This window comes from Taudactylus pleione, unplaced genomic scaffold (genome assembly GCF_031769625.1).
Source record: "Taudactylus pleione unplaced genomic scaffold, aTauple2 ptg000111l, whole genome shotgun sequence".
Lineage (NCBI taxonomy): Eukaryota > Metazoa > Chordata > Amphibia > Anura > Myobatrachidae > Taudactylus > Taudactylus pleione.
Genome location: NW_028284513.1, coordinates 2899452 through 2926975, shown reverse-complemented (window position 1 = coordinate 2926975; position 27524 = coordinate 2899452).

Sequence of the window (27524 nt, the reverse complement as noted above, 5' to 3'; positions counted from 1 at the left end):
GTATGCCTGTGCTGTGCTACCTATATACAAAGACATTATAGTCACTGGCTGTCTCAGAGCTGGCATTTTCCAGAAGTGCCGGATGGCCAATCCAGCCCTGCCTGTGTTATTCTGCACCTGATTTCTACCAGTTAATAAACCAATCCCTGATTAAGTTGTCTACTGTGTGGGCTATCCTCCATTGCACACCGCTTACATTTATTAACATCATAAAATCTTCCAATATGTTATGGGTCCAGACACCAGCATGTGAAGATTAACAATACCAAGGCAAAAAGGCTTCAGCAACATCTAAAAAGGGATATAAGTGAGTACAGAAAACTCTTTGAATCATGTAAAGGAAAATGTACAGTACATGGACTTAGGAGCCACAAGACACTTCAGCTCTAATGAAAGTTGGTTCAAGCCACTGAAGTCATGTGATCCTGTAATCATCAGGGGATTAGGAGACAAAGTCCTACATGCAGCAAAAGTCAGGACAATAACGGTGCACTTGAGGATCAAGGGTGAAACAGTAGCGCCAGACATAGAAGATGTTATATTTGTACCAGGTCTAGGAACCAATATGATTGCCACCAGTGTACCAGAGAAGAAGGGATATAAAGTTTAATTTACAGAGGGAGAGTGTGTTGTGTATGATAAAAGAGGGACTGTTTTTGCAATGGCAACTCTGTTCCAGCAACTGTAGATCCTGGACACTGAAGAGTCTTGTGCAATGGCAGCTAATGACTCCAACCAATCCAGGGAGCTATGACATAGGAGACTGGGTCACCTAGGGTATGACAATGTACAGGAGCTTCAAGATGGCATGCTGACAGAGATGTAAGTGAACAACCCAGAGAGACCAGTGTGAACATTGTGTGACACCTATTAACATCATAGGATCTGTCAATTGTGGGTGCCCTAGGAAAGGTGAAAATACACATACTGTAGATGATGTTGATGGTAGCTTATTGTGAAATCAACCTGGTAGGTACTTTTTCACTGATAGTGCGTATATTGTATGGCTTGTGTTCATATTCTTTAAATATTATATTTGCTGTATTGTAGAAGTTGTTTTATTTAAATCAAAACTAACAATGAGAGCTTTTTTTGCTATAAAAACAAATGTGTACAGTATATTTGGGTGTATGTATGCCTGACATAAACCTTGCACATATGCTGCTGGTGCAACTTCTTAGAGCTTAATTTTTAAACACATATATGGTCAACTCAGCATCATCAATAGTTGTTTGTTATAGAGGAAGAGGAGATACTTTATTATACTTCACTTTTCTACAGTCATAGTGATATGTCATTGTTAGACTGAATAATGTATTATATCTGTATGATTTATATGAAAATTGAAGTCAACAATTATTACATACAGAATTACTGTGATTGACAGCTGTCATTCTTGTATCAGAAACAGATATATGCATAAAAATAAATCTGTAGTAAGAGTAATGAAAATATGGGTTCTTATTAGAGATGAGTTTTTCGGTTTTCCTAAAAAAACAAACTAGGGGCATCCAGGTCAATCTGAGGCATGTCTTGGTCCCCCCAGCCAATTCCGTGTCTCAAGTTGTCAGATCTCGCGTGTTTTGGATTGCATATATAAGTCCCACCCTGTCAATCATATTCCAATTCTGAGTTTATATTCGTCCCTCAAGAGCAGCTTCGCCTTTGAGCAGGCTTAGTTATGTGTAAAAAATAAAGGGTTAATGGGAAAAAAAATTAAGTGGAGTCCCCCCGAAATCAGTGACTAGCCTAAGACTCTCTACCTCGACTGGTACAGGAGAATAGGGGGAAAAAAGATGTGGGGTTCCCCCTATTTTCCTATAACCAGCACCAGGCTAAACAAGCCAGGGTGGTAATGCCATAGCAGGGGGGGATACAGCGTGGGGTCCCTCTGCCAAAGCAGTATCCAGCCCCAAACTCAACAGCCAAGGGCTGGAATTCCTTTGAAACTGAAGACCCCAAATATAAAATGGAGTCTCCCCCTCCCTAGGAACTACCAGGACTGGGCTCAAAGCCCAGGGCTCTTCCCCGCAGGTGGTGGGTGCAGAGGTAATGGTGTAAAAGTTAAATAAAAATAATAAAAATCATTTTGTTCTTTACAGTGGGACTATAGGTCTCAGCAAGCCTGCCCCAGCATGATGCCACTTGTGAACCTGCAAGAGGCATCGTGCCTGGACATTCTGTACCTGCTGGCATCTGTACTTCCACTGTAATGAAAATATAAATAAAATGACAGGACACCGACACCGAATGTTTTAACTCTTTTGTTTTAACTCTTCACACACACACACACACTTATCTTCTCCTTGGATATGCTCTGTCCCTTTGTCCATTAGAAGGTCAGTGTCCTGGTAAACTAAAAAAATGCACACACCCGAGCCCGCGGACATGCTGCACACACTGTGTTCAGTACCCCACATTTGAGAGTTTCCATGTGGGACTCTGCACTACACAAAGGTCAAGCAGTGATTGGCTTATGGTGCATACACACAGTCAGATTTTCTGTCAGATCTGAAAGATAACGATTTTAAAAATCGTTCAATCGTTCATATCTGAAAGAAAATCTGACATGTGAGCCTGCAACGATGAATGATGCGCGTTCCTGCACTGTCAGATAACAATATCTGACATCTGATGTGTTTACAGTCAGATTTGGACGACTCCATTCATTTTAATACAGTCTAAAATCGTTTAAATTGTTGGTTAAATCGTTCAATCATTCATCGTTCATCTGTCATATCTGACCATGTGTATGCACGATAAGAGTCAACAGTCTCAGCCAATCAGCAGATTCTGCCATAGAAACCATCTGTTGATTGGCTGAGAGTTTCCTCTCTCAGTCAATCAGCGCTTCCCACATTATAATCTATGGAGTGACCGGCAGTAACCGGTGGTCATTCGGGGAAGGCGCTTGTACAGTAAGTACAGTGCAAGTCTGTATGGATCTGGTTTGTTTTCTGAAGACCATGGATGCCTACTTGGACTCAAGAGGAGGTCACCTATGGGTCTGGTAAGTATGATATTTTTTTTTTTGCAAATACTAAACCAGTTGGTGTGTGAGTACTGTCTTTATTTTAATATTTTCATTACAGAGGGACTGCAGGTGCCAGCACAAGCAGGGCCTGGCCTAGCCCAATTTTTTTGGTAAGTGAATATATTAATTGGTGCCTCTACCTTTATTGTTGCGCCCCAAAAAATTAAGGGGTGTGGTCTCTTGGGAAAAGCTGTACCCACAAGCCACACCCATTTTTGTCACACTGGATGCATGCCCCCACTCCCCCTCTCCAGTGAATAGATGTGGCGCGCATGCGCACAGCATTTATTCACCACTGAAAGCAGCTACCCGCCTTTTTTTTCTTTACTGAGGATAAATATGGCTCCTATGCCGGTGCATGAAGGCACCCATTGTCTTTCTCACACACACACACACACACACACACACACACACACACACACACACACACACACACACACACACACACACACACACACACACACACACACACACTAATTCATTCTTTGTCTCACATACAGTACCCATAGCAGTCGTCCATTGTCTTACATGCACACACACAAGTCAGACATTGTCACACATGCACACACATCAGTCTCATATACAACAGTCACCCATACTCTCTCACACTGACTGGGCCAGGAGGGACTTGGTTTCCAATGGTGCCGGGCAGCCTGGGTGGGCAGTTCTGGCACCCTAGCCCGCAGCGTTTCCAGCAGGTAAATGGTCACTAGCAGTGGAGGCTCCAGGGGTTTGGCTGCAGCGCAGTTCAAAATTCAAATAGGGGAGCCCCACCAACTGCCAGTGAGACCCAGCCATCTACTGTATGTTTGGCAGCATTTGAAATGGCAGTTGGTGTGGTTCCTCTATTTGAATTTTGTACTGTGCTGCAGCCCCACCTCTGGAACCACCACTGGACGCTAGTGCCGATAATCCTTCCCAAAAATCGGGCCGTAGCTCCCATCCTTTTGTCTCCCACTGCGGTGTCCAGCCCCTGCTTTGTTGCTGCGACGTGACAGCATGACATTAAGTCGCTCCTTACAAGCAAGGGGCCGCCCATTATAAGTGCGGTGTCACAGTGATACAGTCTGCCCACGGCCTGCCTCAGTTGCTGGCTTCTTGTTGTGTTACATAATAAATTAGCATGGTCGCAGCCAGGGCGCCCTCCTCTATGTGGTACCCTACTTGGCTGTGTACCATACACAATTATATAACAACCCTGTCCGCAAGTGCCATTATGCCGAGGCAAGTTTGCTGGGACCTGTGGTCCCACTGTAAAGATCAATATTATTTTTGATCTTTCACACCATTAGCCCCAGACCCACCGCCTCCAGGGCTGATTGTTCCTATTTTTGTGGTCCCCACTTTCCGAGGAATTCCAGCTCTAGGCTCACCAGTTTGGGTCTGGATTATGCGGTAGCAGGGGGTCACACAGCATTGAGTCCCCCTGCTACTGCATGATCCAGCCCAAATTTCAACCCTGTCCTGGTAGTTCCTCAGGAAGGGGGACTTCATTTTACTTTTGGGGTCCACACTTTTCAAGGAATTCCAGCCCTCAGCTGTTGAGTTTGGGGCTGGATAATGCTTTGGCAGTGGAACCCCACGCTGCCCCCCCCCCCTGCTATGGCATTACCACCTCGGCTGGTTCAGCCTGGTGCTGGTTATAGAAAATAGGGTGAACCCCACATCTGTTTTCCCCCTAATTTCCTGAACTAACCGAGGTGGAGAGTCCTAGGCTGATTACTGATTTGGGGGGGACCCCACATTGTTTTTTTTATTCTTTGCCATTACGCCGAGGCAAACTTGCTGGGACCTGTGGTCCCACTGTAAATATCCATATTACTTTTGATTTTTTTACACCATTAGCCCCACACCCACCGCCTCCAGGGCTGATTGTTACTTGGGAAGGGGGATCTCATTTTATTTTTGGAGTCCCCACTTGTCGTAGAACTTCAGCTCTGGGATGACCAGTTTGGGTCTGGATTATGCGGTAGCAAGGGGACCCCATGGTGTGTCCCTCTGCTATGGCATTACTACCCCAGCTGGTTCAGCCTGGTGCTGGTTATAGGAAAATAGGGGTGACCCCATGTAAATTTTTCCCCCTATTTTCCTGTCCAGCCCAAGCTTAAAGGTCTGGGGCTGGTTATTGATTTGGGCAGAGGAACCCTACACATTTTTTTTACAAGCAGCATCTATTCTAAACTAGCAGCTTTGGAGAAGTGTGTTGGTAATCTATACTAATATAGTATGACTGTTGTGTCTGTTTGTTCCCAAGTTAGTGCAAAAATTACTGAAGCAATTTTTGCATAATTTTGTAGTGGAAACTCTTAGAAATAACCTGCACTTTGTTTCATCTCGATCTGTCCAATTAAAGCTGAGAAATAAAGAAAACAAAATTTATTGACATCAGACTTCATCAATGCAAGAGTGTGGCACAGTGGTATAACTATAGAGGATGCAAGGTGTGTGCCCGGCGGCTTATGGGGGCCATCGGCCCAGCAAGCAACCCCTGCACCCTTTATGGCCAAGTACTGCGCTGCCGCAGCTGATATCTTTTTCAATCAGGAGCCGGTCGCGAGCCATTAGGAATGTATTTTTCAATCAGGAGACAGTTGTGAGCCAATAAGAACTCGCTGACCAGCAGCCAATCAGCAGCGGCTGCTGGTCTGCGATTTCCGATTGGCTCGCAACCATTGCCTGATTAAAATTACATCGGCGCACGGCACTCAGGAGGTACTGGGGAGAGGTTGTAAGTATCACGGGGCCGGGGGGGTTGTAAGTATCACAGGGCTAAGGGGGTGTATGTATTACGGGTCTAGGATGGGGGGTGTTACCCAGCTGAAGGGGTGTAGGTACAGTATTAAGGGGCTGGACGGGGGAGCCCGAGGAAATTTTGTTATGGGGCACCCACACCTCTGGTTACACCCCTGGTGTGGCACCATATGCGCGGCTGGTTAGGGGTGGGGAGAGAGGTGTTTTGGGCCCGTGTTCACTTGAATAGGATAGGCTACATAGCAATCTGTGCAAGGGCACACAGTGATATAGGTGTGAGTGGTGGTTGAAGTAGCTGCTGCCACCTGTCTGTTGGCATAAGTGATTTCATAGTGGGCAAATCTAATGGCAACAGCTAGGGTAGGGTTGGGTATGGAATGCCGGCGCTCAGGAACCCAGCGGTTAGAATCCCAATGCCGGCATCCTGACCAGGTTACCATCCCAACGGCTGTAAGTATACTAACCTAACCCTAGTGCCTAAACCTAACCTCCCCCTCCCTGAACCCTGAACCTTACCCTCCCCCTTAGTGCCTAGCCCCTAACCCTGGTACTTACCTTCTGGATCACGGCGGTCGGGATGCAAGCGCCGGTATTTCGATAAGTGTCGGGATTCCGGCATCTGCATTGTGAACGCCGGAATCCCCGCTGTTGGGATCCTGAACGTATCCCCTAGTATATTATATGGTCTACTAGGCATTTAATTTTAGGCTTAAAAAAAAACTATCTATAGGGTCCTATAGTTTCTTTTACTGACATTATATGCCATTATTTTTCATAGATGTGCTATATTTTTTTTTAAACTGCCATGTGTTTGTGCCGCTGATCTGTCGTTCAGTTTAGCCAGCCAGCTCGCTGCATCCTTTGGCCAATATGGGTGAAAACAATATTGTGAGCTGTAAGGTGGTCAAAATTGAGTAGAAATTACTGGAAATGAAAATTATTGATGTCAATAATACTGTAGGTACAAAAACAGGCCCAAATTAATGATATGATCTTACATGTATTATCAATTTTACAGTAATACAAAACCAAAACCGAACTAAAACACTTGAGGGTGTTTTGCCAAAACCAAAAACAAAAGCTTTGAGGGTGTTTTTGCCAAAACCAAAACATGGTGGTCCGCACACATCTCTAGCTTTTATGTGCAGATTCATCTGATGATAAAAATTGTTGAATTAAGTCCTAAAAACTGTATCTCTTGGTCTTCCCCAAACACTTACTCTCCTCCCCATCTGCTACTATTATTTTTTTGGAACGTAGAGTCTGGAAGACAAATAAAAAATAATAAGGCAGCAATGTAACTGCATTTAGATCCATGGCCATGCAGGAAAATGAAAAGCAGGAGGTGGCGATGTCATGCTGTAATGGAAAGCTGTAGAGAGGAGGAATCCGTCCTATTCACAGGGGAACACATTAGACCCTCAACCAATGCCAAAGAACTGAAGGCTATAACAGGGACAAAAGCCCCATGTGCCGGCACTGAAAGATCTGCAGAGCTCCGGAGGCTGGGGATCTGTGCACAGCACACGCTGAAGTGCAGTGCTCCGTTCCAGGCTCTGCTGCTAATTCATGCTTGGCTCCAGCACTTCCCAGGCTTGGAGCCATAATGTGTTATGTCTTTATACAGTTCCTGCTACAAGAGGTTTATTGCTCATATCACTCGTACACAGTGTTGTGTATACAAATGTGACCCATTTGTTATTGGAGAGGTGGACAATATCAAAGCAGTATAGCAAAAGAGCACAGCATTATGATTATCCAGTCATCATCTCTTCTATCCGTTAGCATATATTTGCAGACTGAGGCCCTCTTATTTCATTGTCGTTATATAAAGCAGATCAAATTTTACTGACCAACCTCCCAAGCTTCAGATGGCTAATGAAGCATGCTGGGAGCAGAGTTCCTCCGCATTCATTTCCTTCTTCTCACACCGATACATTTTCCTGAACCGTGTCTTTTTCACAAAAAGTATCCACTGTGGGGGATTCAACACTTTTCCTTTCAAACCATCATTATAATTCATTTGTCCTATTAAGGACTTCATGTGTATCATTTCCTTTCCCTACTTGTTTTTTTTTGTATTATTATTACTATTATTATTATTTTGTTCTATAATTCCAGCGGAGAGACCTCTGTCTGGCGAGCATATGCTCAAATAGTCTGTGGGATAAGTTTAGTCCATTAAAAGACACCGCAACCTAAAAAGTAACTTTCTTTTAGGCTTAAGATAAACTCTAAAGCTTTTCTATACGTTAAAATATTTGGAAATGTCATTGTTTGTGATATCAGTTGATTAAAAGCCAGAGATGGTGAAAATATCTAACAGGTCCAGCACAGTGAGAGCGTACAAAGTATCCTAAAGATATTATATGAGATCTCTTATCAAAGTGTCACCCCATCAATATGCTGCCTAAACAGATGTCTAACACTTTCAGGATTGCTGGAGCTGTGTGGATTTGAACATCTCCTCCCTTTTCTCAGACACAAATCCAACACTTTCTCTAATCCCCCCCTCAGCTTCAGATGCACGGGGGCTTCCAGCTGGGTGGAACGTGGAAAAGTGCAACTTATTAATATCCAGCCAGGAGTCAATCAATCACCTCCGGGCTGGCACCCTGAATCAAACAGGATCAAAGCCCCCCTTAGTGAGAGGGGATGGAATGACAACAAGAAAGCCAACTGGGCCAATCCCCGCTAGACCATTCCATTTTAGGGGAGATTAGGGTTTGACATGAGTAAGGAGCAGCCTAGCTTTGCTGAGATATGCATGGAATTCTTTCTCTCTTTATTTTGTCAGCATTAAAGCAGACCAGTCGAGTGAAAGAGGAAAAAAAAAGAAAGATTGCAATTGATTTAAAGCGAAGGGAAGTGCCTGTTCTTCAGTTAAATATGTTACAAAGCACTTTGTGTAGCCTGTTTTGCCCAGGATACAATGTGGCTTTCAGAGACCAAATGCAATCAGGATCAGCGCTGGGTAATAGAAGCTGTCCTGGGAATTTCTAATATGAGATAAGATAATGTTATCTTGGGAGAAAGCAAGCAGGACCTGAGAGCAGATTCCAGCTCTGCATATGAGAAGGGCACTGTGATCGCATGTTAGGAGAATTCAACCCGTTCCATGCTGCAGCAGTCTATTACACTCCTTCATTGGTACAGTGCCATTATACCAGACCTGGAACATTAGGAACAATTATGCAGGATGTGAACTAATAAGACTAGTGTTTATTGGGGTGCTCTTTATAAATCTACAAACCTGTAGGGTTTACAGTATGGAGGTCACAGCATATATGGTATATATGTCCATGTACTTTGTCAAAGGCATCACAGGATACATCCAGTTCTGCACCAGCAGCCTACAGTACAGTATACCCCATATTTATGTCAGGCATACTTACACCAGCCCAAACATGTCATAAGCACTATAAAAGGTTTTTATTAATATTTGTTATGATAGCAAAAACAACGATAGCCTTTAGGCTTGGTTTAAATAAAAAAGTATATAATAAAGGTAAAATCTCCTTTTTTATGTATGAATGAAAGTAACAAAACATTTCTTCTAACAAACATCCCCAAAGTGACTTAATAGAGACACGAGCAATGAAGAAAGCACGATCAGCCTCAGGAGTGAACCGACAAGCAGCCAATCAGAAGCGGCTAACTAATGCTGTCAGCCATCATCAGCAAGTATCTGTACCATCACTTAGGCACCAGCTGGGCCATAGAGAGTGTGACCGGGCCTGTATACTGTAGATGGTGTGGCCTAACCATGGAGGTATGACAAAAACAGTATGCACGGTTCCCGGGCAGATTCAATGGGGCATTAGGGGGGCAATCAATGAGATTGCTCCCCTCTGCACATCATGCAGGCAGCTGAGACTACTGCTGACTCACTGGACCCGCCACTGACAGAGGAGAAGCAGTGGGGCGAACCTTTCAGCAAGCCTGAGGCTGGGTAATTAGTAACCCCCCCCTCCTAGATACCCCTGAGCACCAGCAAGTGATGTGTTAGTCTCGGGTTTTCATCTCTGTGTGGGCCTGCCTAAGCCTGCAATTATGCAAACCCGCCTTTATTGTAGTCGGTCTGCATTTGTATGCCACTTCCCTCCCCAGATCCATCTCTCCAACTGTAAGGCAAAGCAAATGTCAAATCTGCATACAGACAAATGCGTACATTTTTATTTGTGGACATGTGCACTACACATTTCTGTAATTTACATTACGCAAATGGAGATATGATCAACAGGGGCACTGAGAGGGGGGTCCTGGGTACTAATTACCCAGGCCCAGGCTTGTTGGAGGGGCCTGGGTATTCTCCCACCACCCCACTGTTAAGCTGTCCTGTGCAGGGTAAATAAGGGGTCAGATTCATGTGACAGCTGCCCTGGGAGAGGAGAATGGAGCTACTGCAGCTGCTGCTGAGAGCTGTGTGGCTCCAACTGCAGAGAGTCACTGGTAGCTGCTGAATGAGCTTCTGCAGCACAGCCCAGGGTTCCTCTCTCTGTGCCAGGGGCACAACATGACATTTAGGCTGTCCAAATCCCATCTGAAGCTGGAGGCAAAGATAGAGCGATGCAGGGCTGAGAGTCAGTGGGAGAGGATCCAACTCCTGCCTCTTGGTAAGCCAGTGTTGGGTTGCGGTGGGTCCAGGGAGGATGCTGCATCTGGCAGCAGCAGTTTCCTCTGCCTGCATGTGTGAGGGGATCTGCTACTGCGAGGCGTCACTCTGTGCAGCACCTCACTGCAATTCACAGCGCAGTGGCCGCACTTACTGGGTTTTTCATATTTTTTTACTAGAGGCGTGGCCATGCTTCCACAGTTGGCCTCGCCTTCTATGGTATCGGGCCCATGCCGGCTCTCTACGGCCCTGAGGATCAACTCAGTATGAGCCCTTATATGATTGAAGCAGTGCTTTCAATGAGCACTTTTGTCTTTTATTATAGTATTTTCTTTTATTTTGATTATATGCTTTACTGAACAGTGTTGTATGTCATCTTGCATCTTCCTGTACTGATTTATTTCCAAATTGTGCAGCACTATGACCACGGCACTTTCAAACAATATAACTAGTATCCTTTATTTATAAAGCTGTATTAATACTCCATATATCTATACAGGACATGTTATCATGCATAGTCTTCCTCTTTGGGCAGCTCGAATGATGTAATTGCTGGCATTACTACCTCACAGCACTGAGGTCTTGGGTTCAATTCCCACCACGGCCCTAACTGTGGAGTTTTATATTATCCCCATGTTTGCGTGGGTTTCCTCTGGGTACTCCGGTTTCTTCCTACACTCCAAAGATTAATTCTCTCCCCCTAAAGAATTACCCTAGTGTGTATGTGTGTGTGTACAGGACATGTACAAGGGGAATATAGATTATAAGATACACTGGGGCAGGTACTGATGTGAATGACCAAATATCCGTCCTCGTTTTACCAGTCTCAGCAGATATGTGCATGTACAGTGCATCCGGTAAGTATTCACAACGCTTCACTTTTTCCACATTTTGTTATGTTACAGCCTTATTCTAAAATGGAATAAATTCATTTTTATCCTCAAAATTCTACATACAATACTCCATAATGACAACGTGTAAAAAGTTTTTTTGAATTTTTTGAGATTATTGCAAAATTAATTAAAAAAAAACAAAGAAATCACATGTACATAAGTATTCACGGCCTTTGCCATGAAGCTCAAAATTGAGCTCTGGTGCATCCTGTTTCCACTGGTCATCCTTGAGATGTTCCTACAGCTTAATTGGAGTCCACCTGTGGTAAATTCAGTTGATTGGACATGATTTTGAAAGGCATACACCTGTCTATATAAAGGTCCCACACTTGACAGTGCATGTCAGAGCACAAACCAAGCAAGAAATCCAAGGCATTGTCTGTAGACCTCTGAGACAGGATTGTCTCGAGGCACAAATCTGGGGAAGGGTACAGAAAAATATCTGATGCTTTGAAGGTTCCAATGAGCACAGTGGCCTCCATCATCCGTAAATGGAAGAGTTGGCCGGCCGTCTAAAATGAGCGATCGGGGGAGAAGGGCCCTAGTCAGGGAGGTGACCAAGAACCGGATGGTCACTCTGTCAGAGCTACAGCATTCCTCTGTCGAGAGAGGAAAACCTTCCAGAAAGACAACCATCTCTGCAGCAATCCACCAATCAGGCCTGTATATTAGAGTGGCCAGATGGAAGCCACTCCTTAGTAAAAAACACATGACAGCCCACCTGGAGTTTGCCAAAATGCACCTGAAGGACTCTCTGGTCTGATGAGACAAAGATTGAACACTGTCACGTGAATGCCAGACGTTATGTTTGGAGTAAACCAGGCACCGCTCATCACCAGGCCAATACCATCCCTACAGTGAAGCATGGTGGTGGCAGCATCATGCTGTGGGGATGTTTTTCAGCGGCAAGAACTGGGAGACTAGTCAGGATAGAGGGAAAGATGAATGCAGCAATGTACAGAGACATCCTGGATGAAAACCTGCTCCAGAACGCTCTTGACCTCAGACTGGGGCAACGGTTCATCTTTCAGCAGGACAATGACCCTAAGCACACAGCCAAGATATCAAAGGAGTGGCTTCAGGACAACTCTGTGAAAGTCCTTAAGTGGCCCAGTCCAGACTTGACTCCAATTGAACATTCCTAGAGAAATCTGAAAATGACTGTGCACCGATGCTTCCCATCCAACCTGATGGAGCTTCAGAGGTGCTGCAAAGAGGAATGGGCGAAACTGCCCAAAGATAGGTGTGCCAAGCTTGTGGCATCATATTCAAAAAGACTTGAGGCTGTAATTGCTGCCAAAGGCGCATCAACAAAATATTGAGCAAAGGTTGTGAATACTTACGCACGTGTGATTTCTTAGTTGTTTTTTTTTTATTAAATTTGCATAAATCGCAAAAAAACTTTTTACACATTGTCATTATGAGGTATTGTGTATAGAATTTTGAGGTCAAAAATGAATTTATTCCATTTTGGATTAAGGTTGTAACATAACAAAATGTGGAAAAAATGAAGCGTAAAGGATGCACTGTATGTTACAGCTTACCATTTTACGCTTGCACAGTGTAACTGAAAACCCAGACTTTGGCTTTTAGTTTCACTAATAAAAATAAATAAGAAATTAGAAAACATTAGATAAAAAAACATGCTTTATTTAAATATTAAACTATTTTCAATGATAATCTTTTGTTATTTGCCATGTGATTAACCTCTTAATGTATAGGGTGATAATAATTGATTTTTCCGATGATAGGACTTTTTATCCTTTGATAAATATGCACCCATGTCCTAAGTCTACAATCACACATTTAAAACACGAAGATGAATCCAGATCCAAAATGAAAACACGGAGTCAGCGCACATCTCTAGTAAAAAGACATTGAAACAAAGATAGAAAGCAAGTGTTTTGCAGCAAATTAAATGCTCTAGATTAATTTGGGATGCATAAAAATACCTGTAAATTGATTTTTGTGCAATTTGCATTTTTAAGTTGCTTTTTAAAAATGTTACACCTGTAAATTCCACCTACACGCCTAGAAAACCCTCTCCCATCCATACAGCACCATCAATTAACCCATTACTCTGCACTTTGCAGAATTTCACCCCACAAATGACATGTCATTATTGGCCAAATTAAGCTAATTATAAATTTCAAATTGCCTAATTAATCATTATTTTTTTTTTCCCAGGGCTCCTGAACTAAGGGTCTCATTCAGGCCCGCTCGCAAGCGCCGATGTGCTCGCAAGCTGGTCGATGTAGAGGTCCTGCCCATGCGCACACGGCCGCACTGCGCATGCGCAAGCCCCGGAGCGAGAGAGAAATTCTCTCGCTCCGGGGCTTATTACAAAAGGGGCGGCTGTCGATGGTGATCGACAGCTTGCACTGTTTTGTAGGCGGGGCGGGGGGGTGGCTTGCCAAACGGAGGTGTTCCCTAATAGAGTGGAAAGCTCACTAGGGCTTGCGGCAGACGAGACCCTACCACAAGGGTCTCGCCACAAGCCCCGATGGTCGCGAGGGTCTTGACCATCGCGACCATCAACCTGGCCACTCACTAAAGCTGTGGGTGGTCACCCACAGCGTAGCGAGCGGCCAGGAGGCCGGGCCGGAAAATAGATGCGGACACCCTCATTCAGAGCGAGGTCCTAAGTCCCTCATTCTGAATGAGGTCCTAAGTCCCAATGTTTTTACCTTAAACTAGGGTTTTTCCAAAGCTTTTCATCTGCTCAGGGGCTGTAAGAAAATCTACTTGAAAGTTAATGTAGCTAAATTTGAGTGGCTAATTGGATAGAATAAACTCCCAGCCAGCCGCGTTAAGTTGTATTTAGCCAAGTTAACCATTGAGAACAGGTTAACATGGCTAATTGAATGTGCCCTTAAACGTTGCAAATCTGGTGCAGTTTTATAAAAGACACAGTAAATTCCATATATGTCTTGCAAAATGGGAAAAGTGTAGGAGGAATAGGACAAGAGAGATTTTCTATTATGGTAAAATCTGTTGCTAAAATTGGTTATTGATCAGATTATTATAAGAGAACAAATAGTCTGACCAGAAATAAGCAGGTCATAACATTCTGTGCATGGACTTTAAATTGTTATACTGTATGCTATATAGGTCAGGCCCAGTATTGCCCTGGAAAATAATAACTTAGAAAATGTATTATTCACAGTTCAGACTCATAGTGCAGGTAGATGTAGTACGAATTGGATTCTATAGCTGTTTTCAGAGCCAGATATAGTAAAACACAGTAGGCATCTGCCTGAGGACAGCTGAAGTTGAGAGGTGGTTTGTCATCTTGTCAACAAAGACAAATAAACATAGAAATTTGCAAAAATCATATGTTAAGGTTTAGCTCTAATGCTGCATACACACGTAAAGATTATCTGTCCAATCAGCCAACTAGTTGATTGGTTGGAATGAAAATCTGGTAACGTATGGGAGTAACTGATGATCAGCAATTTGCTCCTAAATGCCAGAAAACAGATGAAATTGGTCATACAGACAAGTTTGTTAAATGTTTGATCTAAACAATTTGTTCAAACAACAGTTTTTGTCCATTTTCCGGCATTTGGGAGCAAACTGCTGATTGTCATTTGCTTCATACCTTACCAGATTTTCATTCCAACCAATCAACTAGTTGGATGGTTGGACAGGAAATCTTTACGCGTGTATGCAGCTTGTGCCACTAAGGGGCCTATTCATCATAACTAAAAAATCGATGGAGGTAATTACAACTCGCATGGAGTTCTTCCTAATTACCGAAGGAATTCATCATTCGTCCTCTCCATAAGTATCTATTATGATAAGCTGTCATTTTTGCGATGACAGCTTTCAGAAGATAGATAATTTTTCCTGCCTGCTCTAATTTACCACAGCTGTAATCAGTGCTGCGCATGCGCCGTTACATTCACAGAAAGCGGCGATTGTGCAGCACTGACTACAGCTGTGGTAATTCTTTGTCAGCCCAAATACTCCCTCCTTCCCCACCCCCCCTTACCTCACAGCCTGTCAAAGGCTGCCGCCGCGGACCCAGACCTTCCTTTTTTTTTTAATTTAAAACTTTACTAAGTTCTCCCCCGCCGCAATGCTGCTGCTGCCGGGTAGCGTCTCCACTCCGCTCCCCAGCGGCATTTGTAAATGCAGTTAATTGAAGAAGCACTTACAAGTGTCACCGGGGAACAGAGAGGAGACGCCGCCCGGCAGCAGCAGCAGCAGCATTGCGGCGGGGAGAACACACAGCGCAGCAGCCGGAGCGACGGAGGGAGCCAAAGGACGATCTGCCCAGCTGAAAGCAGGTAAGTATATCACGCTGTACAACACCTGGGAGTGGCGTATAGTAACACCATCAAATTCCGAAAATACTTCAATTTCGGAATTTGATGAATAGCCTAATTTCTACATACCCAAACTAATGTACTAATGTATGGGGAGTGTGGAAATGAACGCAGACGGACTTAACCAGCATATTTCAGCGATATCTCCTGTGTTGAGTGTTAATAAATACTAAAAAATGGTAATTTAGGAAAAATTCCCTTCAAAACTTTATTTTAGTGTTGATGAGCAGGCCCCTAATTGAGGTAAGAAAATGATAACTGGAGGTGGGATAACCCAAGGAAAATTGTAGAAGGGGTAGAAATTTGTACGATAGTGCTGATGTATTCTGCCAAATATTCAGCTGAACGTATTGCAAAAAATTCACCTCTTTCCCCATGTGGCCGAGACACTTCACTGGAGCAACTTGGCCATACGTGTACAACATTGTGCGTCAGTGGTCATTGACCATTGTCACCCAAGCTTTATCTATTTCACAAAATGCTTATTTACAAAGAAAGTGCAAAACGACAAAGCAAAGCAGAACTCAAATACTGCATCAGAGGAATAAAGCCCCTCTGCAAAACTGTGGGCCTGATTCAGAGCCGAACGCTCTGACCAGAGCGCTCGCTCTGAATCAGGGTCCTCCTCCATGAAAATGGAGCTGCCTCTTGGACGCTCGCATAGCTGTAGGTGACCACCCACAGCTATAGCGAGCGTCCATGATGATGGTCGCGATGGTCAAGACCATCAGGCTTGCGATGGAGACCCTGCGGTAGGGTCTCGCTGCCGCAAGCCCTGGAGTGATTTTGGCTCTATCAGAGCCAAAATCACTCCCACTGACATCACTAGTGATGTCAGTGGGGCCGGCTTCAGATGGTAGGCGTTCCCATGGGAACGCCTCCGTCTGGCAGCCACGCCCCCGGCACGCCCACCAAAGGGGGCGTGCTGTCAATCAACATCGACAGCACGCCCCCTTTGGTGCGAGACCCGGAGCGACGGCTGTCCCGTCGCTATCCGGGTCTCGCGCATGCGCACGACGGAGCTCCCTCTGTCGTGCGCATGTGCAGTAGCGCACCATCGACCCGCTTGCGAGCGTCTTGCGCTCGCGAGCGGGTCTGAATGACGCCCTGTATTCACAGAAAGGGCAAATTCAATTAGATGCGAACAGCAGCCGAATGGCTTCCAGCAGCTTCACAGAATGTGTCTTCTGTTGATTTTCTGCAGCCTATGGAGGTACGATCAGAAATCAGGTACTGTAATTGCGCTTATGTACACAGTGCTAGCTTCCAGTGGTAGCTAGCGTGTAGTTGAATCTGCCCCTATATGTTGCTAAGATTTAATTGTACATGGCATGAATGTATCTACTGTATAAGTTGTGCAGTGTGTGCAGAGCACATGTGTCCATGGGGCCCACACCACACATCCTGCACACATGAAGTAGATTTGTGCAGTAAAGAAATTACGGGAACATGGCATGGACACCATGTTCCCTAAGACCTGTGCATGCACAGTAGACTCCAGCACGGTGCCTATTTTGTTGGAGAGGAGTGTGCTCCTGCGCTGTCTCCTATCTCCTGATAGTGAAGCCGGCCAAGCATCTTTACCAAGATGGCCACCGGGTGTGTTACTGCACATGTGTTGAGTGTTGCAGTGCTGCACAGACCTGCAGCACTGCTCCTTAAGGGTGATGAGTACCAATTACCGCTAACATCCCCACCGCTGCATAGTCTCAACACTGCTGTGTATGTTACCGCTGTGACGGCAGTTACCACTGTTCCTCAATAAACCTGCAAACCTGGTTAAGGATCACTGTGTGCCTAAACTCAATTTCACAATTCCACTAGTGCCTACTGTTAGCCTCCCAGGTTTTATACCAATAGGATATATCAACATATTTAAGCTTGGCAAAGCCCCAATCAGACATTGTTTCATCCCTTACCCCATGATACACAATCATCCATATTCTCTGCTACTGAGCCTGTAACAGGGGGGGGGGAGGCCGGCAGAGAAACTTTACGCAGGTCCCCTCCTCTCTTAAACCCAAAGTATGGTATTTTTTAAGGATACTTTTCTATTTAATAAGCTGAATATCGGGAGCATAAGGTCACAGAAGAAAGGGAAATTATGTTACTAGGGGGATGTTCTGCATTAAAGAAGTGTGTCTGTTTGACCTGGCAGGATTTGAAGAGCAAAAGGTAACGTCTTGACTACAGACTACAATGATGTAATTCCAATCATATTTCACTGCAACCAGCTCCCATAAGGAAGCATCACGTTCCATGTCACATTGATGTTCCAATTTTCTTCTAAAAAGTATAGGAACATTAGCTAATATTTTCCCTGGACATGCAATATTAAATATACAAATGTTTAAGCCTTCTACATTACTAACCAGACAAAACGAGCTATGAGAAAGTTCTGTTTGTTATTCATTTACAAGATACTCAGCGATCCACATTTATTGTTAGATTCCAATAATGATTTGTCCTGCTCAGCCCCTCCCATCTGCCCTGGAGTCATTCAGCAGATTTCTGCACAACCTCCTCTGCTCTGAGTTACGTTCCTTCTCCGGTCTGAATGTGAAAACTTTATTAAACAGACCTTGACTCAGAGGAGAGGAAAGACCTCTTACTCCCAAACACCTGTTTCCTTTAAACTTTTTCTCCAATGGAAAAACCCATCTTTCATTTCAGTTTTTCTTAGTTTATACATATATAATATATATAAATGTACATAAGGCAGGAACACTCTTGAAGGAGGTTGCCAGCTGTATAGGCTCTTTCACTAGATTGTGAGAGACCATATAAGTCGGTCCAGATGGCTCCAGGATTCCAAAAGTCCATTTGAAAATAAATATGTTACTTTTTTATGCCAGTGCAAAACTTTTGCAAACTTTTTTTTTGTCATGCTCAGACTATACCACATTCTGGGTGGCTCTAAGAGAACTGTTTCATTGACCTATACAATGGCATCTTCTGTGTTAAGTCTGGATCCAGAGTTTAGATGAAGCGATATTTGTTTAGCAATGTCATCACTATTCACAACGTAAACAATGGTCAATCGTTTTATTTAGCTTTCTATATTTTCTTTTTCAGTTTTCCTTACAACATTGTACAGTATGTATGGTCTAGAGTGAACACCAAGCCACTGACACAGCTGTGGAGTTATCCGAGTGTACATTATGAAGTTGTCAGTTGTGATTGACAATAGAGACACTCCAGCTGGAGTTCAGGGCAACCGAGGAGATCCATGAAATTTGTTACAGGGAGACATAGACATCTCATTACAAAGTGTACAGCTTCGCTCGGCAAGGCTGCTGCATTACTGGTCCTCCACAATCAGCAAGAAAGCACACAGCCAGGTGGGATAGTGTTCATAGGGGGCATTCAGAGATCTCACCTTCAATATGGAGAAAGTCATAGGACCCATCTAGATGGTTCAGAGACATTATAAATAAAAGGAACTGAAGAACAGTTTATTCATAACAATTCTTCAGTTCACTTTCAAACTGTGGAGAAAATGAAATTGAAAGAATAAGCAATTAGTATGCTAAATTCTTTATTTATAGTGCATTTATTTACAGTGTCTTAGGGCAACACTAAAGAGTAGGACAAAACTTGCTACAGTCACAAAATAATTTCAAGATGTATCAAAATAATATGCATAGAAAAATCATGCAATATTCAATGTTTTGCAATGAAACCTTGTACCCCCCCAAAAGCTGTTATTTCCTAAACTCCGTTTTGCCCTTTGTATAGTGAGATGCCGCAAGCAGACAACTTCTACTGAAATCAAAGTAAAACATATAAGGCATGGTGTAGAGTCACATGTTGGGCATAATGATAGCATTTTAATGCCCATATTTTTAGGCGTATGTCTCATAGTAACGAAATATGTAGACACAAATATTTTGCTAAAGTATGCACACAAAAGCATAATATTGGCTGATTGCTAATGCACTGCTGACACTAATAGGGGTTAGATCAGGGGTTCCCAACCACAGTCCTCAAGGCACACTAATAGTCCAGGTTTTAGGGATAGCCATACTTGAGCACAAGTGACGTAATTAGCACATCAGCTATTTTGATTTAACCATCTGGTCACAATCATGGATATCACTACAACCAGGACTGTTGGTGTGCCTTGAGGACCGAGGTTGGGAATCACTGGGTTAGAAAGTCTAGAAGATGCTTCATGCAGCTGTACAAACGGGATGGAGTCTGCCTGTAAGGACGTTATGGACGGCACTGCCTTAGTGTTACTAGCTGCAGAGTGCCATTCCAGGCAGCCTGCTAGCCAGAAGCAAGGGCTATAGGACAGTGACGGTGCCACCACCCACAAAGCCCTGCTCTCTGCTGTGTCACTGATCGTACACCCTTAGTTACGGCCCTCCTGATAGTTTTGTCTATTTTGATTTCAGAAAAAAAAAATCACAATATGGAGAGTTATATATTATGTATTAAAGAGTTTTTTTTATGTTTTTTTTATTTAATGGTGAATGCATACTTCACAAGTAAAGTAAATGGTTACAAGCGTAGATTTAAGCATACTGTATGAGACATTTGACTAAAGTACACCCAGCTCAAATGCTACTTGGGCAGACCCACATGTAGTTTATGACAGTTGCAGCTTTGCATATGCGCGTATTGTAACTGTGTTTTTGTTTAGTGGATGCATTTTACGTCTAGGATTTGGGGCATACTGCAGAAAACTTTGCATGTGTCCCAGTGTGTGTGGAGCATAGATTTTTCAAGCCAGACCTCAGTCTATAGATCACTGAGCATTTATTCATCTGAAATGTGCAGATGTTTTGCTTCTCCAAGAAAACAAATAATTCCACATGATGGGGTAATATTTGTAGCGAGTATTGTAGCCCCACCAGAACCATTGGATAGTAATTTTTTTTATCCAATGTTGCCCTAAATCTAAGTTGTTGGCTGTTATTTTTTTTATTAATGCTGAAATCAGTATACAAATCCAGACCTGCATGCATTTCTTTCTATTGTACACGCTGCACGTACTGTAAGTAATTGTAAACATTAATATATGAGCACTTTTATAAAGCTGTTGTTTATACGCTATAGATGGGAAAATTTACTGGTGGTAAATTGAAAAATGCCAAAAAATAAAATAAAATATAGTTTACAGGCAGATACATATTTACACTTTCAGTAGCTACAGATGTAGAGTTTACCATAACAGACTTACAGTATATATATATATATATATATATATATATATATATATATATATATATATATATATATCTTTGGAAACTCAGTAAACCTAGCTACACACATAAATATTTTACATTGTCATGTTACCGTTTAACAGTAGGTTTGAATTATTATCACATTGTGTTTGTGCACCGATCTGATGATAACATGCAGTCAGAATGCAAAATTGTATCCAAATCAATTGGCTGAGTATTAAACTTTATCCACTGCTCATTGTAAAATAATGGGATTAAGGTACATTGTGTGATAGATAATGTTTTCAATTAGTTAATAAAAATCTGACTAAAATTGGTGTGAGTGAGAGGATTGTTACACTGGATAAAAGTTGTACTCAAAATTTAATGGGTGCATATACTGTACTGTATGGCGGATTGGTGAAAATTCTGAACATTCTATGATTAGAATAAAACACAAAATATGTATATCTGTTGCCACCTTACCACCAGGCAACAAAATAATACATCCAAGGGACGTTAGTGATCTATAGAGACGAATAGGCACTGGACACAAAAGTATACAGTAGGAGGAACACCATCTACAGAAATGTAATGTATATCTGTCACAGATACAGCTAATGGGATGACTGTTAACCATGAGAAGCTGAGCAGATCCGGGTACACACATATAAAGGTGAAGTAATCCCATTACACATAACTAGTTACAGCCAAAAGGACTGAAAGTCACACAGACCTGGTACCCGCAGATACAGCAGAAAGAACACCCATCACCTCTCAAGTAGAGCAAGCAGGAACCCAATATCTATAGACACAGCCGAGTGAGAGTGAATACACAATGCTCACAGATACATATCAAGGAATTAGTCCCACTAATATACCACTTAATGGTCCCTGTTATCCATAAACACAGCTGAAGGAACACACAGTACCCACATAGATAGCTAAAGGAAAATGGGGGAGATGTTTCCAGCCTTCTAAAGCGTGAAGTTGCCCAGAGCAACCACTACGGTGGCACCTATCATTTTATAGAGTGTACGTAATAAATGCTAGCTAGAAGCTGTTAGGTTGCTATGGGCAACTTCACTTGTCCATTTCTCTTTAGAAAGTATAATACCTTTCCCCTTAAGTCACAAACAGATACAGCTTAAGGGAGCTTGTTATCCACAGATAAAGCAGAAGGAACACCTATTAAATTTGAAATAGAGCTGGAGGGACTCAATTATCCATAGACGCAGCTGAGGGAACATGCATTACCCTCTGACACAGCTGGAGGGACTTCTTTACCAGTATACAGAGAAACAGGCAATATCCACAGATAGAACTGAAAAGACCCTTACCACCAATTTCCCATAGATATAGCTGAAGGTTCCTGTTACTATATAGCACAAAAGACATGCTGCTACTTAACACACATTGCAGAAACAAAAACATCCCAATCGATAAAGTAGTACAGGTTTTGGTTACATACACTAGGAGAGGGATGGTGCAGGGTGGTGAGGAAGAGCGTCCTTTTATGTGTGAAGGGACATGGCATACACAGTTGAAAATATAAGATCACACAAAGAAGAATGTTAGAACACATCAGACTGGAGTTATATTTGCTGAATATGAAGTAGAAGGGACAGTACAGCTAAAGGAACATGAAGCACAAGTGTAGCCTGAGGGACATTGGCCCCACATAGCTGTCATGCAGTCAATATAAGATGCCCAAAGCTGGAAGAACACAAAAACAAGAACAGAAGATGCACAAAGATGTATTAGTGCACAGAGAGTGAGTTACTGGCAGATGTTAAAAGGCTGATGTGAGTCTTTCAATATTTAATGATTGAAAAACAGAAGCATTACCATGTCAGATGCAGAGGTAAATTGGCAGCTGCTTTACAAGTCCTACAAAACGCTTATAAAAAGACTCTTTGCTGGAGCGTTATTTGGAGAACAGCTGCCACATACGGCATTGCTACAGTAGGTATGATGACCTCATATTTTCAGTATTTATCCAAAACACAAGAACTAAATACTCACTTATTAATGACACATTGCAGAGTGAGTGAGAGTGCAAGAGTGTGTGTACATATTGCATGATTACATCAAATGATGCTTTCACAGCAGCTATAGGAGGCTACTTATCAAGCTGTATATTTTTAGAATGCAATGGAATGTATAGTAAAACAAATATGTTGGAGAGAAGGATAAATGTTGAGTGGTTTGTTTTATAGAATAGTAAAACAGGAATAAGTATGACTGCAGCTAGGGATGGACATCGATGGTTGATGTTTACAGACCATCAATGTTTTTCTTCTGATGGCAGTATTTTAACCATTCAGTGGTGGCGTTTCAATATTTACCACCATTGATTCATAATGATTTGATGGTGTTCTGATGGTTACCTGTTTGTTTGTTTGTTTGTTTGTTTGTTTGTTTTTTTTAAATCCTGAGAGTTGAGCCACCCATGCCTCCTTTCTGGCTGCTGCTCACTACATCAGGATATCTTGGGTTCGTGGAGGCTATTTGTCTGCCTCAGTCGACGTGACCTGCTTGGTCCCTCCCCTCTCTAGGATTCTGCTAGGCAAAAGAGCACATTGCTAGCCAGAGCCAATGCAAAGCTTCTAGGCATTCTAGGCAAAGATACACAATGCCTGTTCTGCTCCCCCCCCAATACCCTCCGCCCGATCCTTCACATACTGTACAAACTTGACTTTTTTTTTAAATCTAGGTAGATTTATATTTAGATTTATTACAACATAAATTATAAAAAAAAAAATCAGTAAAACAGTAATAGCAATAACATTAACAACTTTGAGACTATCACATAATACTAAGAGCATTTTTATGACCGCCATATAGTACTGAGAATGTCACACTGCAGCACACGGCTCCTGTCACTGCAGAGAAGCCGGCATTTTGGTGTCACCCCCTCCGAGGTTGACACCCGGGTGCGGCCCGTACCACCGGCACCTCCCTCATGGCACCACTGTATCGAGCTCTCAGCCGTGCAAACACTGTCAGTTTTAACGGTATACTTACATGTGTATGTGCCAGAACAGCACATAGTGTAAACCACATTTGTCTACTTTTATTATGCTGGCATCATTAGTCCCTACCCTCCCTGTGGGTAAAATGCTGTGAATTGTGTTTCTATGTTGAGGTGAGGCCAAATGAGGTAATTATTAAAGAAACACATCATATTGATCCCGCCCCCTCCTCATGGACCACAATTCCTGAGATTATTTTCCCCTTTCTGCCCACTTCACTAGGAAGTGGGTCGGATGTGGGAGCCACACCCACTCTTCTGGGACAGTACAGTATGCTGTAAGCCTGTCACACTTGTTAGAAATATGTGTGTACATATGCGGTGGTGAGTGTATATTGAATGCAGGATGCTGGTATAGCGCTAATACTGGGTGGTAAATCAGTTCTCTGATGGAGCTAAGTGGGAGTCATCCATCTCCCAATGTGTCGCTCTTACACAGTAACAAGATGGCACCGCACAAGCGCAGTAATGACCTCAGTGGCCATTCTGGATCACGGAATAAAGCTTCCCTGGAGGTACAGGACATTAAGCTTAGAGACTGCACAAATTCAAATTTTCTGGTAGAAAACCAAATAAATAATAAATATAACCCCTAGGAGAGAGAATATACAATAGCATTTACTGTTTCTGAAGCTGCCATCTCAGTGAGCAGATCATAGTCCTCTATCTATGACCACCCACGTCCCCTGAATTTTAGGCTGCATTCCCATGAATATCACTTCAGATCACAATATATCTGCCTCTATTATGTGCAGGAGGAGTCTTCCCAAGCTGTCATAGGGAATCAGTATACCCGTTTGTGATTGTGGTTAACATGTAGTAGATTGCCAGCTCTGCAGGATCACTATTCATTATTCATTTTGGTATATAGCACCTGCACATTTTTGTCCCTTGATGTTGGGCATATGGTTTATAGGTACAGTGTTTTCAAACCGCGGTCTAGATTTTTCCTACTGTAACGTGCTGCTCCCAATCCAACTAGAGCTAAAACTGCTGTAAAAACATTGGCATACATTCTAAACCTCATTGGCAATGAACGTGTTAATAAAACATCTTTTTACAACAACAGACGCCCTGTGGGTCTCGAAACAACATTTGGGAAATTGAACTGAAAGGAAGCCGGGGAAAAAAATGCCCCTCGGACTTTTAATATTTCAGACTCTGCCGTGTCTGGGCTTCTCATATGCTTTTTATTTTTGTGCAACCCCCTTTATCCATTTTAACCCTTATCATGCTGTGTGTACAGTTTTACACACTACTTTATACTCCTAATATATTTTGCTACAGGTATTTCCTTTTTAATTTAGGATTCATTTCAGTTTGGATTCGTTAGTAACATGTTATACAGTATGTTCACTTTATGAAAGTTGCATGTTTTACAATTCTAGGATATACTATGTGTTGTCACTGTCAGTCATCAATACGTAATGCTACAAGCTCTCCAGTATAGGATCTAGTGCCTATTTATTATTATTATTCACAATCCTCGCCTATAAAAAGGAATTTCTGTTCTCCTCTTTTCATTGTGATAAACAATTTCTTAGTCTTATTTTAATCCTCACCTATTACAACGGAATTTCTAATCTCCTTTCATGGTGATAAACGATTTGCCCTATTTACTACAATCCAAATTTAAAATGCAGTTGTAGTGTGATATTTTCACCAAAATTCTCATTGCGATCTTAGGAAATATCACACGGACTTATGAAAAATTCCTTGCTGGGACAGAGCTTGTGATAAAGCTCTGTCCCTGCTAATCACATCCGTAGTCTTTTCACTGTATTTTAAGTAGGTGACCGGCCTCCCACCCCGGGACACCCCCCCCTCACTGCCTCACTGTTCTATACAGCAGCTAACCAGGGTAGAAGCCGGGAGACCAGCTGACTGAAGCCCCAGAGGACATCACTGGAGAAGCGATCACCCGGGATGCAGGTAAGTTTTTTTCTTTTTACAGTGATCAGCTTGTGGTCTATTTGAGCCACACAGCTGATCACAGGGGGCCGGTTCCCACTCTACTCTGCCTGTTAGAGCAAAGCATGAGTTGGGGAACCTGGGGGAAACCGTGGATAACGCCATCTCCAGGTAGCGTTATTATCACAGGGCTTCCCCCAGTATATTTTCACAATTTATTTTCAGTAACTCTAGCCAGATCACATTTCCCGTTACAATTATGGGAAAAGTGATCTGCTTACTAAAAATATGAGATAATTAGGGTTTGAAGTACTAAAAATATGAGATAATTAGGGTTTGAAGTACTAAAAATATGAGATAATTAGGGTTTGAAGTACAAATTTACAAATTCTACACCAATTGCCCTTTAGTAAATTTATGTGAAACTAAAATAATGTGAAAAGGGTGTGAAAACACCCTTTTTCATTTTATTTTACTAAAAATAATGTTAACAAAATAGATCCCTAAGGGTTATTATTTACCAATATTTAATTGCTGTGGCAGCTAAATAATACTTAGTACTTAGCTGCGCAAAAGCTATCCGGAGCAATGAGAGCAATCACTCCAGAGGTACATGCATTACTGATCATGGGTTAAACTGGAAGATCAGATTTGTGCTTTCCGTTACACTGCTATTAAAAGGTTTTATATATAAAACTATAGTGGTCGATACAATATATAAGTTATATTATAGCTACTGTTTTATTCTCGAGGACAGATCAATAACTACTAATATAAATAACTCTTTTGTCAAGGCAGCTGTAAAACAATCAGAATGAGGCCACCCTGCTATTTGTTATAGCTGTGCTGAAGATATTAGGGGGAAGCAAATTACAGTCGATAAGAATTAAGTAAAAAGTAATTGTAAACTGATTTAAAATTATATTCTTTACCTATTGCTGGCCACAAATACCCAGCCAAAATGTAAGCAATTAGACTGGTATTGCAATATGTGTGGCCAAAAACAACTGATTTACCACCCAGTATTAGCGCTATACCAGCATCCTGCATCCAATATACACTCACCACCGCACATGTACACACATATTTCCAACACGTGTGACAGGTTTACACCATACTGTACTGTCCCAGAAGAGTGGGTGTAGCTCCCACATCCGACCCACTTCCTAGTGAAGTGGGCAGAATGGGGAAAGTAATCTCAGGAATTGTGGTCCATGAGGAAGGGGCGGGATCAATATGACGTGTTTCTGTAATAATTACCTCATTTGGCCTCACCTCAACATAGAAACACATGACATTAATTAGAAATAAAATAAAGTAAAATAGTCACTCATGAGGACTAAGGGCCTTATTCAGAGCAGCTCCGAGCGATGTTTGCCCAACTGCGCATGCGTACGGATCATTATACGCATGCGCGAACCAGTCAGTGCGGTTGAAATTCATGTGCTGCAAAATAGCGAATGCCTGAAAATTTGAGTGACAGATTGAGGCGTATGTGGGTGGTAACAGGGGAAGGTGCTTGAAAACGGGGAGTGGAGATCCGAACGCAGGCGTGCTTAAAGGTCAAAATGGGCGTTTTATGGGTGTGCATAATTAAAACAGCAGCGTCATTGACCATGTCACTGGGTTATTTTATAGCCAGAACTGCTCGCAAAATTGTGGTAGCAAAAACCAGCCACAAGAATAGCGAGCAGTTCATAACCTGGTCGATGTACTCGATTAATCTAATAAATAGCGGACATGACATAGGATGCGAGCGGCCAGGGGGCGTAGTTTTCCAAAAA